The sequence below is a fragment of the Hibiscus syriacus genome, unplaced genomic scaffold (assembly GCF_006381635.1).
Source record: "Hibiscus syriacus cultivar Baekdansim isolate YM2019G1 unplaced genomic scaffold, ASM638163v2 tig00110384_pilon, whole genome shotgun sequence".
In the NCBI taxonomy this organism is placed as follows: domain Eukaryota; kingdom Viridiplantae; phylum Streptophyta; class Magnoliopsida; order Malvales; family Malvaceae; genus Hibiscus; species Hibiscus syriacus.
The window spans coordinates 2,000,977-2,021,958 of NW_024062715.1; the positions used below are offsets into that span (position 1 = coordinate 2,000,977).

At 34.3% G+C, this 20,982-nt stretch overlaps 1 pseudogene; it reads right to left on the reverse strand.

Moving 5' to 3' along the window:
- Positions 1-7,860: 7,860 nt before the first annotated feature.
- On the reverse strand, positions 7,861-10,209 carry LOC120122043 (annotated as a pseudogene).
- Positions 10,210-20,982: the final 10,773 nt, after the last annotated feature.

Here is a 20,982-nt window from a genome sequence, read left to right on the forward strand (position 1 = left end):
CGATACCATTTCTACATTATGGATCCATGGTATCAATACTTCTCCCCCAGTATCGATACTTCTATACTATGGTACCGATACTCCACTACAGTATCGATACCATTTTTTGCATTCTGAAATCAATGGTATCGATACCTTCTCCATAGTATCGATACCCCCCAGTATCGATACCAATTGCACCGGTATTGATATTGTTCAGCTGATTCATCCAATTTAAGCCTATAGTATCGGTATTGTTCTATCAGTACCGATACCCTTACCCAGATTTTCCATTTTTCAGCCTGAATCTTACACAATTTAGGTCAATTTTCCTTATGTTTACTTCCAACAATACTATTAGACTCTTCTTTACTTATCCCTACTAACTTTCCTTCATTTATCTTCTTAAAACATCTAATATCTTCCAAGAACATTTCCATCAAAGAATCATAACACTTTTTTCTAACATGTTCTTAATCTCATATAATGCTTATAATCTCTTATTTACTTCTTTAACAAGTCAAATATACTAATAAACATCAGTAAAAACTCATATCTTAACATATCATTCAAAAACCCATTTCTTTAAATCTTAAATACTTCACTAATCACTTAGTTTTAATCTCATTTAAACCTTCCTTAAGATTCCACATCACTTAAGGTTTCAAAACTATCCCATAAACTAAAAGAAAAACCAACTTGAAGAAAACTCACCTTTGGCATGGAGTATAGCACGAGACGAGCAAGAGGAGAAGAATGTAACTTAGTTGACTTACCTCTTTTTCCCTCTTCTTAATATCCCAACTAAAATAACTTTTTAAATATATTTCCCTCTAAAAGACTAAAATGCCCTTTTATTCTTTAATTCTTACTAATTAGTCTTTAACACAAATTCTCATTCATTTTCTTATACTTTACCATTTAGTCGATTAAATCTTCCAAATTTTAAATCATTTCAATATAGTCACTAACCTGATATTTGGGGTATTACAATTCCTTCTTAAGAAAATTCGTCCTCGAATTTAAAGACTTTATGCTTTTACCACAATACTTCAACTAGATAAATCATTTTGTTACGCGGTTTTTGGATTTCTCTAGTCCAAATCTGTACAAGTTCTTTTTATAATTCAATTTTAATCAAATCTCCATTTCCTCAAAGTAAGAACATGCAATGGATTTGATTGGTTATTAATAAGAAAGGATACATGAAAACATTATAGGTATTGTCCATTTCGGGAGACAAAAGCTAACTGATAAAATCTATTAAGGTTCAATAATTCTAACTCAGTCCAAACCGCAATACTTCCTTCCAAATCGATACTTTCAGAAAAACTTTATCATTTTTTTTCTACTCAACTACTTTTTTCTTTAGATCAGCTTAAGACTTTTGTAATTAGCACAACTATAGCACCTTTCACTATACAACTAATGACGTCAAATCTTTAAGGTACTCAACTACGGTCGACTCTAAATCATGCGTAAATAATTCCTCTTGTGAGTCTGTAATTTTATTGAGGCATATGTCACAACCTTACCTTTGTGCATAAGCACACTTCCTAAACCGTTGATAGATGCATCAATAAAAACCACATAATCTTTACCCAAGAAATTTATCTGAAAAGACATCTATAATTTCCCAATTTTGTGAAATTATCAGGCAATTCTATTTTAATTATTTGAGTATTTATCACATTAACCATAAAAGCTATATATATATATATATATATATTTCTGACATCAGTTTCTTCACCATCATTAATGCTATCACCTTGAACAGTGATCTTACTTTCTCTCCAAAAACCATAATTTCCATAACCTCTGTATCTTTATGAACTAATCGTCTCTAGAGACAAACAACTTATATTTAATATGATTTTAACTCATCAAACGACAATTCCACCAAATCCACCGGGAACATAGCCTCGAAAATCTTTATTAAATGTTTACTAACTATCCAACTCACACTTGTCCCATGTCCCATAGGGTTTACCGCTATCATCTCACTCAATATCAAGTTGAATATGATACTTTTATTTTAAAAAATTTCTTATTTCCTTTTTGAGGTAATTTGTGTAACTTTTCGAGATCCAAATATTCTCGAGCAATTGAAACATTTTCTCTCTTAACTTATGAAAATCTAATTATCCACATCATTTAATAAGAAGACTTGACAACTTTATAGCAATAATCTCATAGTAGTTAATGCTAAAATTACACTAGTAACCGAATTTACTCTTTTTTCTATCTTTATGAACTTCACACTTTTCTAAATTATTGAGAATTAATCTCGATTTTTAAATAATAATTCATTGAAGTATGAAATGGGTAGAAAATCCATTTTCCCCCACTTACCTTCTAAAAGTAACTCTATTAAGTCCATAAAACTTAACATTTATTCTTAAACAAACTCATAATCACTTGATCCACTAATAATTCATCTTTTTATAGGCTTTTAGCAGTCAATGTATTTACCGCTTACTCATTTCCTCTTACTCAAATTAACAATACTTTGAACAATTTAATGCTTCACTTAAATATTTCTCAATTAATTAAGCTTACCTGAAGAAATCTCGTAATCATCACTAGATTCAAAAATCTCCTCTGGATCCTCATACGATTCAACTTCTCTTGTAAATCGTTCAAATTTTTTTAATAGATTCCTCAAATACAGAAACATCGTTAAACGATGTGGCATTCCTTCCACATAATAGAGGAAAAGCCCTAGCAGCTTCTACCCTTGTACGGCATGATACTAAAATCAGGTCGAATTCTCTTGGGTCAATTTTGATCTCAACCTTCTTTTCAATATCATATATTTTCTTATCTTTGTCCTTAGTTTCCAACATCTATTATGACACACATAAGAATAACACTAAATTAATAAGAAGTGACATCAATCACACTCTAAATGACACCCTATCAGTAACTTTGCTAATCTTAATGTCATGTAATCATTTATCCTTAATTCAATTAAACTCGGTTTCGACCGAGAATTGGCTAAACTTGTAGCTCTGATACCAATAAATGTAATACACATATCTCTTATATCTTTCTGTATACGAAATACAGATGTCACATCACTTTAAAAACAATTAATCATTTGAAAACCCATAAAAATTTTGTTTCAATCTTTAAATCCACATAAGTTATCACAATAATAAACTATCCCTTTTCATACATTACAAAATATTTTGTTAAGTTAAATTACATGTCATATAAGTTTCAAAATGATTTTGATTGCCCTACTGTTACTGACGAGTCAACCTTAATTGATGATATACATTGCTACTGTTGCACTCCTTATTTGACTTGTCTCTGCTTTTACCTACGTGGAAGTAACACACGTTAAGTATTTACATAGTGAGACATAATATTGTAAAGTAACCTTTATGTATACATAAGTATGTCATATTTATTTAGTTCGTACTAAATCGTATATTATTTAAGGATCATATAATCCTCCTCAGTTAAACCGTATTCCATTCACAATTATCTTAATTATTTTTAGTATGCCTAGCATACCTATCTTTCTTTATATTTTTCTTTTTCCATTTATCTCTTTAGTCATTATTCTTTATTTTCATTTAGAGCATTCATTCATGCTTATAATGCACCATTATACATTTTTATTTATGACATCCTTTCATGTCAATAATGCACCCATATGCATTTCAATTATGGCATCCTTTCATGCCGATAATGCATCCATATGCATTTCAATTATGGCATTCTTTCATGCCTTTTATACACTATTATACATTTTATTTATGGCATCCTTTCATGCCTTTTATACACTATTATACATTTCATTTATGGAATCCTTTTATTCCATTTATAGACTATTATACATTTTATTTATGGCATCCTTTCATGCCTTTTAAACACTATTATACATTATTATACATCTAGTCTTTTACTCAAAGGCATTTAACCTTTCATCTAACTGGCATGATTGATACATTTCTGTCAAATGCACAGCTATGCCATTAATCTTTTACTCAAAGGTATTTAACCTTTCATCTAACTAACATGAATGACACATTTCTGACAAATGGGCAGCTAGGCCATTAATCTTTTACTCAAACGTATTTAACTTTTCATCTAACTGGCATGATTGACACCTTTCTGTCAAATGCATAGCTAGACCATTAATCTTTTACTCTAAGGTATTTAACATTTCATCTAACTGCATGAATGACATCTTTCTGTCAAATGCACAGCTAGGCCTTTAATCTTTTACTCAAAGGTATTTAACCTTTCATCTAACTGACATGATTGACACATTTCTGTCAAATGCACAGCTAGGCCGTTAATCTTTTACTCAAATGTATTTAACCTTTCATCTAACTGGCATAAATGACACATTTCTGTCAAATGCACAGCTAGGCCATTAATCCTTTACTCAAAGGTATTTAACCTTTCATCTAACTGGCATGATTGACACATTTTTGTCAAATGCACAGCTAGGCCATTATTGTTTTTTATTAGAACAGTTTCTAGTCTAATAATTATTCATAATATCAATTAACTAATTAATTTCCTTATAATTTCTATGGTTTTGCACTGTAATGCTAACATGGTAATTTACCAACTTTCTAGTCATGATCATTTTATTAATAAGCACACTTAGTGCCTATACAGTCGTTCATCAACACATGATGAATGTTGTGAGTTGCACACATAGTGCCTGTAAGGAAATTCATAAACTCGTTATGAATTTCTTAGTTTTCCACACACGGTGCCATTTGGTAATCACCATACATATATTAAGACATCATACATCTATAACTATCACCACATATAAGTACATAATAAATGCACTCATTTGGCTTGCCTCTCTATTATATCCAAACGTAAATCTGATTACTCAAGTGCTTTGCCTTTGTCCTTCGATTTGCTTGACACGGGAGCTTGTTTTCGATCTACTCAAGCATCCATCAAAGACACATACAATATCCAATGTTAGTATATTTCCTAACATTTATAATTAAACAATACTCAAAAGTACTATTGTTAACTTTTATATAACAATCTCATCTTATCTTAAAATTTATGGCTTAATAGTATCGGTACCCCAACCACGGTATCGATACTTCACTACTGTGGTAACGATACTCCCTTTCAGTATCGATACCATTTCTACATTATGGATACATGGTATAAAAACTTTTCCCCTAGTACCGATACTTATATACTATGGTATTGATACTCCACTACAGTATCGATACCATTTTTGCATTCTGGAATCAATGGTATCGATACCTTCTCCACAGTATCGATACCCCCCAGTATCGATACCCAATTGCATCGATATCGATAATGTTCAACTGATTCATCCAATTTAAGCCTATATTATCGGTATTGTTCTATCAGTACTACCCTTACCTAGATTTTCGTTTTTCAGCCCGAATCTTACACAATTTAGGTCAATTTTCCTTATATTACTTTCAACAATACTATTAGATTCTTCTTAAAACATCTTCCAAGAACATTTCCATCTAAGATCTTTTTAAAACATCTAAGATCTTCCAAGAACATTTCCATCTAAAAATCATAACACTTTTTCTAACATGTTCTTAATCTCATCCAATGCTTCTAATCTCTTATTTACTTCTTTGACAAGTCAAATATACTAATAAACATCTAAAAATCATAACACTTTTTCTAACATGTTCTTAATCTCATCCAATGCTTCTAATCTCTTATTTACTTCTTTGACAAGTCAAATATACTAATAAACATCAGTAAAAACCCATATCTTAACATATCATTCAAAAACCCATTTCTTTAAATCTTAAATATTTCACTAATCACTTAGTTTTAATCCCATTTAAACCTTCCTTAAGCTTCCACATCACTTAAGGTTTCAAAACTATCCTATAAAATAAAGGAAAACCAACTTGAAGAAAGCTCACCTTTGGCATGGAGGAGAACATGGGACGAGCAAGAGGAGAAGAAGGTACCTTAGTTGACTTACCTCTTTTTCCTCTTTTTAATATCCCAACTAAAATAACTTTTTAAATCAATTTCCCTCTAAAAGATCAAAATGCCCTTCTATTCTTCAATTCTTACTAATTAGTCTTTAACACAAATCCTCATTCATTTTCTTATACTTTACCATTTATTCGATTAAATCTTCCAAATTTTAAATCATTTCAATATAGTCACTAACCTGATATTTGAGGTATTACACCAACAATCCTACAACGTTCAATATTTACAATATTTTACCAAATTAAATGGTCCACAGATGTCCAAGATTCAGTAAATTTAGACATAAAAGCATTGTCAACATATTACTAATAACATATAAAACATACAAATAGTCATAAAGTCAACATATCACAAATATATCATAGCATATCACAAGTTTACAATTGCATATCACAAATGATTATCATAAAAGCTCAACCGAATAAGGTTACCGTAAAATCTTACCCTAAATCCAAAGAAAACCTCAAAATAAGCTTACCGAAAGCATCACATTATCCACCCTTTGTTGTATTCTCCATGTAAGTACCATATTCCCTTAATATACTGGTTTGTTTCCTCGTTTCTTCACTCATTAAATCGAAGTGTTTCTTCTTTCTTTGCTCTTAATTGCTCAGACCTAGTTTTCCTTTTATGATTACCCTATTTTGACTCACAGTTGATTTTCTCAAATGAAAGAAAGGGAGAATAAATGAGATCCTATTGGTTAGAAATTTTCGTATAAATGAAACTCTTGATGTACCCCTTAATATCTATTAAATTAAATATTTATTATATATTTGTCTAATATATATTTTAATATTATTGAAGCGTCAGTCAAAATGATCTTAATAGAGGTCCAACGTGACAGTCAACAATGCCATATCATCACTTAAAGCGCCATGTGTGTTTTTCGTCAGGCCTGTTAACGTCTGTTAACCTTGAGTGACCAGTTTGTAACCAATCGATAACACTAGTGACCGATTTGTAACTTTTGAAACATTAGTGGAGAAAACAAAAACTACCCCAAATATTAGTGACCAACGGTGTAGTTTACCCTTAAAATAATTATGTTAACAATGTTTTTATACATTATTAATAAACTAAAATGAAATTTAATAAGATAATATATTGTTATCGTCTGAACTATTTTTAAAAAAAAAGGGTCATGAGCAACGAGAGATGGGATATAACTTGGATAACAGTGCAATTTCTGGAGGCTTTACTTTTCACTCTGTTGATTATTAGCTCAGATATTATATTTGCTTGTTTATGCTACGTTTAGGGAAATCCTGTAGCTCCTCTATGGGATTCTGTCAACGGTCATTCGTTGGAGTTCTTAGTGCATTGAACTTTATTCTTAATCCTAAGACAGGTGAGTTTGGAGAAAATGTTTTTTACTTTTTCCTTCACGTATAAATCATTAGTAGGGATTCAAGTAGTGGCTGAGTAGCGGTAGTTATAAGACAATAATGATAGCGCCTAAAATCTTTATTGCAAAAAATAGAAGTGTATAGCGAAATCACATTAATAGTGATCGATTGCGGCAGTAATTTAATAGGTAGTAGGTCAATTACGACAATAACAAGTTGTTATTTCCCTTATTGTTCTACTATTCTAATTTTCTTTTTTAAAACATCAATTCCCTTAAAAAAAACTTCAACACCAACAATGATCACTATAACATCCATTATATCCTTAACTGAATACGACCGCAACCGCAATTTAAACACACGATAACATATATTTTGAGGAGTATTTATGAAGTGTTTTTAATCTTTTTGAGACAAACTAGTTGAGATGCAGAATTATACGGTATGTTTTCCCTTATTTGAGAAAAGTTTGCCTCAATTTAGCTTAAAACAAAGGTGTAAGACAGGAATATCAATGCAACGCATTCAAGGAGGAAGAGTATATATGGTTTAACCATAAAAATTAGCATCCTATATTGAAAATAAACAGAACTTAATTCTTTTCACTGCCACTTCTATTGATGGACAACAACTTATTGAACATTCTTCTGGTTCCGGTAGGAAGAGCACAGAAAGCTTTAAACTTGGAAGGTCTTCCCATTTCACTAGGGTTCATCTCGAATTCGTCCAAATCGTCGTCTCGAGTTGCCTTCGACTTTAAAATTGAAATTCTTGACTTAGGGGATCTAATGCCTGACATGCTCCATTGGTCATCTGCCGGAATGTTGCTAGTAGCAGTGCTTAAACGCCCTGTAGGCTTTGATGGATCAATGTTATGAGAGGCTAAAAGTGCCTTGATGTTGCTAGGGAGGTCGGCCACTTTGCAACCCGTACCGGCTGCTCGAGCTTGCTCAAAGAATAGGACTTGTACCACTACTCTAAGTGGAAGTTTTTCATTCTGAGCAGCGTGCATGCAGACCTCTACCGATAGCTTTTTGCAGTCGAGGATTTCGGCATAACTTTTTTCTTTCACTCTTGTTTAAATCCGGATGTGCCTGGATGTACATAAACAACAACTATTTGAGTATGCACCTTCATGGTAAACTAATGAGTCCATAAAACCAGTTTGTATTTATTAGTATTTACCTTGAGATAAATGTCGATGGCTAGGTAGAGATCGTCGTGGTCCTGCCGAGAGAAACTCGGGATTGTCTCAGCTATCGCAATGAATTTGGAATTCCTGAAACCCGAGATTGCCAATCTCGGCTGAACGCGGCCTTCTTCTCCTCTCAATCCCCAGCTTGGATCTTGGAGGGCTAGTCGGAGGGCTTTGTCTTTGTGACATGAATTGCTCCAAAATGGTCTGAACCATGTCAACATCGTAGAAGGTATCGCTCGAGTGTGATGAACAAGGTATTAACAGATCACTGACTCTTGCCTCATCTAATTGAAGTGCTATTCTTCGAGCCAATTCCATCTTTGAAGAAGATGAAGCATTAAGAATGTTGGCCGCTTTCAAGAGCTTAATTAGAAAACTGCAAGAAGCAGCGCCTTTCTCCGATGGGAGTAAGCTTACTATAGATTCTAGCAGCAGTCTGTGCTTCGAAGTAACCTCAGTAGCAGAGTCTGAATCGGAGCTTGATGCCGCTGCTTCTCTGTTAGCTCGTACCTTTGCCGATATGTTCGGTAGCCATCGAGATGCATACGCTTGCAGTGCTTCGCCAATCAGATTAGAGGGTATTTTCCCACCTGATTTAATAGCTATCATGGTTCTCCAATAGAGGTCAATACTCAACTCAGCAATATCCTCAGCCCACCAGCCTTTGATTGTCGATCGCTGCCGCTGGATCTCAGCTCCATTACACGATATATCATCCCGAACCCTTCGTGAATGACTATGCGACAAGCTCACCTTCGAAGGGTTCGTCGAAATTTTCGACGCAATCGATTCTATGCATCTGCTCGTAATCCCGAGGTCTTCGGACCATAAAGGAAAGGCCTTGGTGCTTTGCAGGGTCACAATAGTGTCTTTCCAACCATGTAGGATGCAAGAATTGAAGAAAACTTCGACCTTGTAAACCAAGTTCCCTTTCTCAACATCTTCCGTCATCTGCAGGTATTCGGCAGAACATCGGACCTCGACGATGTTATAGGCACTGAGGGTGATTGTGATGCCATAACAGAACTTAGCACAAAGCTCGAAAGCCTCGATCCCACCGGGGAAATCTGGTAACTGGATTATTTGGCGCTGTAACGTTTCAGGGGATTCAGAACATATCCTTTGCAGTCTCAAACACTTTGACAACAAAGGAAACTGCTTGTACAATGAATAAAAGAATCACTTTAAAAAAATGAAATCGAATTGAATCACAATAAGATGGAAAAATATTTACCTTGTGAAGCATATATCTACTTCCTTTCACCTGAATTACAAGGTCACTGGAGACATCAGAAGAGACAGACCTTAGAGCCTCAATACTGTAGAAAGTGTCTGGTCGAGATCCAAGTTTCATAAACTTCATGTCTGGATTTTGTGTTGTGTTTTCTTCTTCTTCTTCTTCAATTGTGTTTTTACCGGCTACAAATCAGCATCATGGAAACTAATAAAGCTCCTTTCTTGGTGCACCAAACCAGACCACCAATATCCTTGTACAAAATTTACCCAACCAAGCAACCCCAAACTGTCAAGTGAAGGACACCAAGAGGATCAAATAATCCACATTTGGACAATCAAAACAAAGAAACAAAGATATTGCAGTCCTCAAATAGCAGACATACATGTTTAGCTTCACTGTGTTACTCTAGTTAGAAAGAAAGGATGTTTCTTGAGACAACAACCTGAGAATCCAACACTGACGCCAGACAGAATAGTGATTATCCTGTAGGCTAGTTCCGACAGACGATTCACAAGAGAAAATTCGCCCAAAAACCAGAGAAAAAAGTCTCTAGGGTTTAATAAAATATTATAAAATCAATAACCATCCAAAAGCAGTCCACAAGCCGGACTGTTATAGCAAAAGAAATCGTCTTTATTCGAATTTTGCCAAAAATAGCAAAAATCGTATTTATTCGAATTTTTGCCAAAAATAGCAAAATCCCGAAAATCACTCTAAATTGAAATTCGAAATAAAATAAGCAATCTCCCAAAAATCCGGTCTAAATCGGATTTAAATTGACTTCCTAATTAACAATCGAAATATTACCATAAATAGTAAAAAATAACTAAATCTAGTGATTCGGAGGGGAAAACGGCAGAATTTGAGGTTGAAAAAAAGGCCACATGGAGCGTAGCTCAATGTGGAGAGCGTGCGCGTCGAAAAGAGCTTTCCGGATTGGGGTCTTATGCGCGATTCTGACACCTGTAGCCAAAGTTATGGCCAAAAGACTGAAACATACTCAAACGACCCCAATAAGGAACATGTCACAATCAATTCCCGCCTTTGCGCTGATCTGCCAACTCATGGTATCTCAGCGCCATCAACGTGCAATCTGACAGCTCAGCGTCATCTGTCTCGGATCCCCCTGCATCAAACACTAACTGCCGACCATTCATCGGAAAATTCAACCTGTATACATGAATATAATATATGGTTTAAAGCGTTAGGCTTGAAGGGCATTTTACCATGCCAGGCATCGCCCACGTGTTAAGCCTGTCCCCACTTGTGACATTCCTTCTCATCATTGCTATCACCAAAATGTTTTTACTTTTTTAAGGCCAAAAACTAGCTTATACGCAACACCGTACACCACTCAATTACCATTTAGTATATCTTTTAAGAAAAGGGAAGAAATATTGCAAAAAGTTCTCTAATTTATAGTCTGCTAACTTTACACAAAGAAAAGTAAAGATGAAAAAAAGCTAAAAGAGGGAATAGAATACATTTGAGTTTTGCTACTATAGATATTGACCGACGACTTTTAAACACTGGAGATCATATATTTTAATAATTGGGGTCTGCAATCTGAATTCCGCACCACAACTAAAAAATCTGGAGCTGAACTGCCCTTTCCTCGAATTTAATCCAAAATGGCCCACTGATCATGAAGTTGAACGGGTTGATGTGAATGTTTATTAGTATAATGAGATATGGGAATCTGTATTCTTTTTTCAGTAGGATTCATTAATGCAGTTGAAGGTCAGCTTTCAAGCTTTGTTCTTTGCTTTATTTATTTATTGTTGATATAATATAATAAAATATCTTTTTTCTAATGGCCAAGATTCACAGCATTTAAAGCAGGAACTTAAAATGATATTAACCAATGCAAAAGAAGAAAAAAACAGAAATCACAAGGAAAATCCAGATGTCACCTGGTGGAGATGGATAATATGTGATAAAACCGAGTGGAGATGGATATACAGGGTGAAGTCTTTTGTGGGGATAATTTGATGTCTACCTTGCGTGAGAGAAAAGGGTAATCCACGTATGCCTGCAATGGTCCTTCTCAGTGCTACCTAAGCGGTCGGCCAGTGGACAACATCTCCTTTAGTGGGACCATTTGGGGTCCATTGTGTGGGACCCTTGTACCCCCCAACTTCTTTTTTTTTTTTTTTGGATAATTAACTCCCCCAACTTCTCTCTATTCATTTTTAATGCTCATGTAATAAAATTACACGATTTGATTACATCTTTTTTTGGTGATTTATTAAGCGTATGAAACCATGGATTTATACATTAATAACATAAAATCATAAAGACACCATTCGAGTCTGATATTTTACCTAACAGCATACAAATTAAGCAACATAGGGCCCTGAAAACATTGAAGTGAGGCCACGATAAATGTTGTCAGGTCTGATAATTATCTAGCGAGCAAATTGTTTTTAGGTTTCAAATTGTTATCGTTGTCTGTCATTAAAAACTCCTTTTTAGAGCTTGAAGTTTTGAACATATTACAAAAACTAATCACACGCTTATCTTGTTGGTGTTGAATCATATCTTCACACCATTCTTTCTACCTTGTACCATCATGTTGCTTACATCTCTGACAGGCCACAAGAGGACCGACACCAAGTAAATTTATCAACATTGATCGCCTTCGTCATGAAATATGCTATGGTGTCTTTGGTATGGATCTTCTGCATATATACAGTCACTTTTTTCACCTTTTCATGAATGAAATGGTACTGAACTCGTATGTGCTTTGTTCTTGAATGAAATGTTGGATTCCTTACTAGATGCAAGGCGCTTTGACTGTCACAAAACAATGAGACATACTCTTGATTGTGCCCAAGCTCCTCCAATAGCATCTTCAACAAAATTGCTTCTTTACTAGCTTGTGTGGCTGCTACATATTCTGCTTCTGTTGTGGATATAGCCACAACTGACTATAGTTTTGAAACCCAGCTTACAGCTCCACCAGCAACTTTGAACATATATCTTGTAGTAGATGTGTTTTTATCCAAATCCCCTGTATAGCCAGAATCTGCATACCCATTTATTAGTAAGTTTGATCATCCATAACATAATGCAACATTTGAGGTCCCTTTGATATATCTCAGGATCCTCTTTACTGTATCCCAATGCTCTTTGCCTGGATTCGCCATGTACCGACTAACCACTCCCACTGCTTGTGCAATGTCTGGTCTTGTGCATATCATAGCGAACATTAAACTTCCCACTACCGATGCATATGGTACTCGAGACATCTTCATCCTCTCTTCTTCACTGCTAGGACTCATACTAGAGGATAATTTGAAGTTAATAGGAAGGAGTAGAAATTGGCTTACAATCTTGCATGTTGAATCGTGACAAGATCCCTACCAGTTGTGCCTTCAATTCTTCATATGATATTTGTTGGGTATTGCAAACACATGCACCCATACACAACAATATAACAAAATCGTTATCACCAGACCTCTTGAAATAAGCACAAGGGTCTGCATTAAGTCTGTTGTATCCAAGGCACATAATGAAGGAATTAAATCTCTTATACCAATACCTCGGCGCCTGCTTTAGACCGTACAGAGATTTGTTTAACCTGCAAATCAAGTTCTTCTTTTCTTTTTCTTCAAAACCTTCAGGCTGAAGCATATAAATCTCTTCTTTAAGATTTCCATGAAGAAAAGTTGTTTTAACATCTAACTGCTTTAGATGTAAGTTCAATGTAGCACACACTGCCAAAACAGAACTATTGTTAGTCGAACCACAGGAGAAAATATTTCATTGAAATCATACCTTCTTTTGAGCATATCCTTTGACCACCAGTCTTGTACGATACCTCTCCACTTGATCGTCACCATTTCGCTTGATTTTGAAGGCCCATTTGTTACCAATTGGCTTCCTTCCTTGTGGTAGTGGCACAAGGTCCCATGTATTATTTTTATGAATGGCTTCAATTTCTTCTTGCATCGCCATCATCCACAGTGAAGCATCTGAGCTGTTTATTGCCTCTAGGTATGTTAATGGCTCACCGTCCTCTATTAAAAGGTAGTATGCAATATTTCCTTCTATAACATAATCTGAGTGCCAATTGGGACGTCTTCTCACACGATCTGATTGATGAGTTGTTGGAGCTTCAAAACTCTCTGGTTCTTGTTCATCATGTGGTTCGTTTCAAAAAAATCTCCTTGTTCAACCTCCTTCTCCACATGTATCTGTGTATCTCTGACTTTCAACGCTATCATCGTCTTCTTTTCTTTGTAGTTTATCTTCTACAAGATAACATCCCTGCTGATGACACTTTGTGGCAATGGGATCCCATAAGCGATACCCCTTTACACCATCATCATACCCCAGAATTTACATTTCCTGATTTTGGATCCAGTTTTGAAATTTCTTGGAAATTGTACATCACGTACACAATACTTCCAAATACATAGAGGTTTGAATAATCACTGGTTTACCAGCCCACATCTCCATTGGTGTCTTCAGCTTTATTGCAGTTGAGGGAGCTCGATCACCAATAACAGCGGTATTGACTGCTTCTGCCCAAATGATTTTTATAGGCCTGTAGCCCTCAACATTGCTCTTGTTCTTTCTAATAAGTTTTGTTCATCCTGCCACTCCATTTTGTTGATGAGTGTTTGCCGCTGTGACCTGTCTTTTGATGCCTTGTTTCCTGCAAAGTCATCAAATTCTTCACTTGTGTATTCTCCTCCATTATTTGTTCTAAAACACTTGATCTTATTTTCATAATCAAGTTTCACCCACGTTTTGAAGATTTTGAAAGTGAAAAACACATATGACTTCTTCTTAATAGGGTACACCCAACATCTCCTAAAATAGTTATCAATAAATGAGACAAAATATTTTGCTCCACCTAGGGATGTAACTGGTGTTTGCCATACGTCAGAGTAAACCAATTCTAGAACACTTTTGCCTCTAGAATTTGATGTGTTGAATTTCAACCGGTGCTGCTTACTTGTTATGCAATGCTCAATCAAAGTAAGTGATACATTTGTTAAGCCTGGAAGTAGCTTTTGCTCAACAAGGACTTTCATTCCTTGTTCTGACATGTGTCCAAGTTTCTGATGCCATAGCATTGCAGAATCTGAAATACATGAGGCAACAGAGGCTTCTGCTTCTAGCAAAGTCTCTCATTTCAGCATGTACAAGTTTACTGCTATCTTTTCGCCTTTCATCACCACAAGCGCTCCACGGAACACCTTCATGATTCATTTCTGTGTTTCAATCTTGCTTGCATTATTATCCAACAATCCGTAGGATAATAAATTTTTCTTCAGGCCTTTAACATGTCCCACATCTCGAACAATTTTGATTGTTCCATCATACATCTTCAATTTGATGGTTCCCACGCCAACGATCTCTAAGGCATGATCATTGCAACTATACACAGATCCTCCTGAGACAGGTTCATAATGATAGAATCATTTTCTTCTTGAGATCATGTGATATGTTACTCCCAAATCAATGAGCCATATATCTGCAAATCTTTTTTTGTCTTCCACGGTGGTTGACACTTCACAGCATAGAGCATCTCCATCATCTGAAGTGTTTGCGGTATTGCCTTGTGGATTAGAGTTTTTATTTAGACTCCAACAATATTTCTTCAAGTGACCCTCCTTTCCACAGTTGTAACACTTTAAATTCTTCTTGCTCCTCGACTTCAATCTACCATGTTTTTTACTATTGCTTTGGCCACGTTCTGTTGATCTCCCTCTCATCATTATCAACGCTTCTGCTTGTTGCAGATTTACTTGTCTGTCTTCCTTGTTCTTACGCCGATTTTCTTCTTGTAGAACAGAAGCTGCAACATCATCGAAGACTAGACTGGTGACATTACTGTTTGTCAAGTTGATGATGAGTTGGTCATACGAATCAGGTAGACTTTGAAGTAGAAGTTCAGCACGTTGAAGTAGAAGTTCAGCACGTTCTTGTTCTCCTATTGTACATCTTAAGGATGTAATCTGAGAAAATAAAGTGTTCAGCGTGTTTAAGTGCTCTGTCACTGAAGTAGATTCTAGCATTTGGAGAGTGTACAATTTCCTCTTAAGGAAATTTTTATTGTTCAGCGATGTGGCCTCGTACAATTTGGTGAGACGATCACATATCTCCTTAGTTGTCTTCTTCTCCTCGATGCTTGATAATACTTCATCTGCTAATGCTAGATGAAAGTTTTTCATAGCATTTTCATCCATTTCGATCCATTTGTTGTCATCTGTGAAATTCACCGACCTTTCACTGATAGGTGCTAGACAACCATCTTTCCTCAAGATGGCATTCATCTTCAATTTCCACAATGAGAAATTTCTCCCATTGAATTTTTCAATATCAAATTTCGTTGTCATAACTTCTATTACGGATAGCTCCAATTATTTCACTATCGTGAATAGTTCTCTAGAACCTTCAAAAGAATGGGTAATACCTTCTTACTTTCTTATGTTGGAGGATCCATCTTTTGGTCGCAACCACAAAGACAATAAGCAGATATTACACACTCAAATCTGGCTCTAATACCAATTGTTGCGGAAGACGGCTATCGGATAGAGTAAAATCGCAATTGATAATTTGAGAAAATAAAAATAAAGATAAAAGAATACACAAATTTTACGTGAAAAACCCCTAAATAATATAGGGTAAAAACCACGGGCAACGGTAGAAGAATTTCACTATGAGAAAATAGAAATTATAATTTCTCTCTATCTACCAAGGAGAAAAAAATGACAATTCTCTCTTGATAAAAAAGAGAAAACAACTCTCAAGAAACTCTCTAAATTATCTAGTATTAGGAGAAAGCTATAATGATTTGGGATGGTTTTGAAGCTAAATGAGCTAGGGTATTTATAGTTGAAGCTTAAGGACTAATCTTTGTAAATACCCTAAAGTACAATGACTAAAATTGAGATTTTACCATTTCTAATTTTCAACAAAAACCAACCCTTTTTTACATTTTTTTCGATGAAATTTTTTATTAATTATTAACACCTTTCTGTGCCACCGAAAATTTCAACAGACTGCCCTTAATAACCCTTCTCGATGCTTTCTTGATTACGGGACCTCAAAACTCCAATCCCGCACCCAATTAGCAGTGCCCGTGCATGGATCCGAATGTCTGTTTCGGCTTTTCTCAAAGCAATGCACAACTCGTTTACTGTGGGGTTTATGTGTTTCTAATACAAAACAAAAACAACCAAAGGAGGAAATGTCCTAACTCTAATGTGGCACGGTGCTCAGCTACGTCCAACCATTAGTTGTTCCAATACCATCACTATATACTTGAGTCCTACATAAAGATGGCAACGGGTCGGGATAGGGTCGAGTTTTTAGTCAATCTGACCCGACCCAAAAATATGATCCTCCACCCGAACTCTACCCGATCCGTAAATTTTATATCCTCCATCCGACTTAACCCGACCCAAAAATATATATCATCTATCTGACTCTAACCCAACTTGAATTTTTAGAGTATAAATCTGAATCGGCCCTCCTTGATAAAAAAATAAAGACTTAATTTTCAAAAATAATAAATATTTAAGGAAATTACATTATTATCTTCAGGTCAGGTCGGGTTGGATAAAAGTTTTTTCACCCCACACGAATTCGACTTGACCTTACCTCACCCTTAAAAAACTCACCTGACCTGGTACAAACCTAAATTTTTTTATAAAAAAAAAATTTGACTCTATCAGGTTGGAAGCATCGGATTCGGGTTAAATCGTCTTTGTTAGTCATATATATATATATATATATATATGAATTCCAATTATTTATTTCGACAAAAGCGGTAGATTATAAGATGCTGCATCATTTAATTGAAACGGATTCGGGTTGACTAGAGTGAATGAACCAAAATCAAACATATTTATCTAGGTGTCACAATATAGTTAGTGAATTGATGTTGGATTTTACAGAGGTGCAACTTGCAAAAGTGGGAGATTTTTTACAGGCTTTTCTAGTTCATTTCAAGGGAAGACCAAATAATCTAGCGAAACATTGAATCAAACCAAAATCACCCATGACTTGGAACAAATTTTAATTATGACTAGGTGGGTTACTTTTCAGCATTTTATGAAGTGGTTAAGGTTTATGTCCATACTGTGTTCGGAGTTGTGTCAGTTGAATGCCCCTTCACCACTTGAAAAGACAGATCACATTATTTGGTGCATTTCGTATCATGAAAAGTTGGTTAGCGGGCCCCAAAGTAATTATTAGTTTCATTCAAACCTACAGAATTTAGCTATAATAAGAGATCTTATTATGTGTTTTAAACAACTACAAATATTAGGAACGGATGGTAACAAGAGTCGGAGGGTCTTCGCATTTTAAAGCTAGTAGAAATTTATATTATATTTTAAACTTTTAATTAATTAAAACTATTAATCAAGGATTGTTATAATTTTTATACTTATATGATACATGCGTATCGAGAAGTGTGTGTGTCAAAACACATTATTTTTCTTTTTCGCCAATGCATATCACATTAATTCCATCCTTGAAAAAGTGTAAAAGTAAAATTAGATTATAATAAATTTTAAAACATAAAAAAAATCATTTAACATGAAGAAAATCCATAGCAACTCTTTTTCCTTTTTTATATTTATAAAGTTAAAGTATAAAATGTATCCTTTCCAATTCAGCCTAAAGTTTTATCTATTCTTCACTCCCAATTCCCAAATTAAATAAAATAATATAATGAACCATTTTAAAAGTTTATCTTCCCAACTTCCAAGTATACCTTTAATAATCAAATATCATCTTCTTTTAGAGGTCAAGACAATTCCATCTCTTTCATGATCATTATTAAACATTTGCTAAAGCAAAAGGATGGCCTACTATCTATGGTCAAAATATACCATTACCATATAAAGAGTACTTGCTTTGTCTCTAATGTCCAAAGTTAAGTAAATTATGTCAATTAACTTGTAATATAGTGGGGAAAGATGTCTTGTTGTTGTAATTAATATTTATTAGATTTTGAATTTAAATTTAATCCTAAACAATTCACTCTTTTATTTATAAAAAAAATGTTTTATATAGAAAGTTTGAGAAATAATAATAGTAACTGTTGTTAAATGATGGAGTTTAGTTTCCTATTTCTGTCAAAGACTCGCATGCTTCGCGCATGGCAAAGGCAAGGATGGTTATGACACCACAAATACATTTCAGTCTTATCATTTGTTTCCCTAAACTCCTATGATAATTATACTAGGTCCTAATTATTTCAAAATCTGGTTTGATTGAATTTAAATAGAGAAGAAAAGAAATCGTTGACTGATAAAAAAAGATTATTGTCCATCCAAAAGAATTCGAGTTTGATTAGTTATGCCCACAGATGGAGTCGGCCTCTCAACTTAGGAGGCGCAAAATATATCTTTTTTGAAAATGAGGGAAGCAATTTACCAATATCTCATAAATAGCTAAATTATACTCTCTGTCCCATTTTTAGTTTTAGGAAGAAAAAATTTGTGTAATAGATGTGTTGTAAAAAAATTAAAAAACAATTTTATCTTGAAAAAGTTAAATTTTACTTTGTTGGGAAACAAAAAAGAAGGTAAAAATAAGAAAATGTGGCTAGTAAAAGTTATTGATTCTTTCAAATGGACAATTTATACGAGATAATTTTAAAATACAAAAGAACAATTTTAATGGGACAGAATGAACGAGTGTGTTTTATTTCGAAATTTCAGTACTGTAGGTATAATTTCTAGTTTAGGAGCGTAAAGTGGTTTCTTTGTTGTGTGGGATTAGGCAAGGTAGTTTGAGGTTGTTGATTTATCTTGGTAGTTCTATCCTCGGTTTAGTTTGGTCGTAGTAGGTTCTGTTTTCTCCGGGTTGTATGTACTTATTTCCTCCATCTAAGAATATGGATATTTTAACGAGCCATTCAATTTAGATAGACTTTTTTTGATTTTAATAATATATATACCGTAAACATAAAAATTTCTTTGTGGGATTACGGGCCTACAACTCAGTGGCAGGACTAAGAATTTATTAAAGGATGCTTAAAAAAGACAGAAAGGACCTATAATATCTAATAATCAATGATCACATAATAGTATCTATTTTTTTCAAATGAGGGGAGTCTAGTAGAACTTATTTAATATATATATATATACATTAAATATTAATTAACATTAAAAAATAATTGTTACTGGTAGCTCCTACGAAGTTCCGCCCCTACTACTGTCCCTCTCAACATTAGTGTAATTCCGTCCTTGACTGTGTCTACAAAATATATAAATTATCAGTAATTAAAAAAAGATTTTACAGAAATATTACAAAATAAAAACACGAGGAAAAGGAGGAAAAAGATGAGTATTTTAGAATGTTCAAGGCTGTTTCGTTCTTGGTTTATCGAGTGAATGATTAGTAATATGTAATCATGAACGTGTCTTCATTTCGATAAGAAATATATGCATACACGCATAATAACACACTATCTTACTTTATGCGGCTTCAAATTCAAGATCTTTTTGCTGATTTGGGTACTGAGAATGATTGTTCATCCAACTATTTACACCCATTTTCCTCATATATATTACGTTTCGCGTTAAAAATAACACAGCTCTGCATAAAGTAAACTGAGTTGGACCCATGATTTTGATTTGGTGATATCAACTTTAATAAAGTTGAGAGCATAAATGTCGAGCTGATACAAAAAGAAGTGAGCTTGTTGTGGTGGTGGGTTAGTTGAATAAAAGATCAAATCAAATGAGATGATCCCACATGATACGTGTGATTCGACTTGGGCTTTTTGTTTTCATCTTAAAAGTGGAAATTTAAATCCTCTTTTGTCGTTTCCTTTCTTCTCAACTATTTGTTTGCAGTATCCATAAGCAACATTTGTTTACTCGCAGGTTAGAAATTTGAATTTAGAAAACAAAGAAAAAAAAGGTGTGCAAATTGGGTGAGAGTCTAGAATTGTAATGCAGTTTGACAAATGCCAGTTGTTCAGTTCATTAGAGGGTTGGTCCATATCTATTTCTCACACAATTTGGCTTAGAAAAGAGGTAAACTACATATTTGGTCATCTAACTGTTATCGTGTTTTCAATTTGGTCATCGGTTTTTCGGAATTTACATCGTCAACATTATATTCGTATTCTGTCTTGACCACGGACAGTCAAAATTTAATAAAGAAAACGATGTGTTTTAGTATAATAATAATTTTAGTCTTCAAAACGTATATGTACTATCGATTAGATCGTAATTTAAAATAAC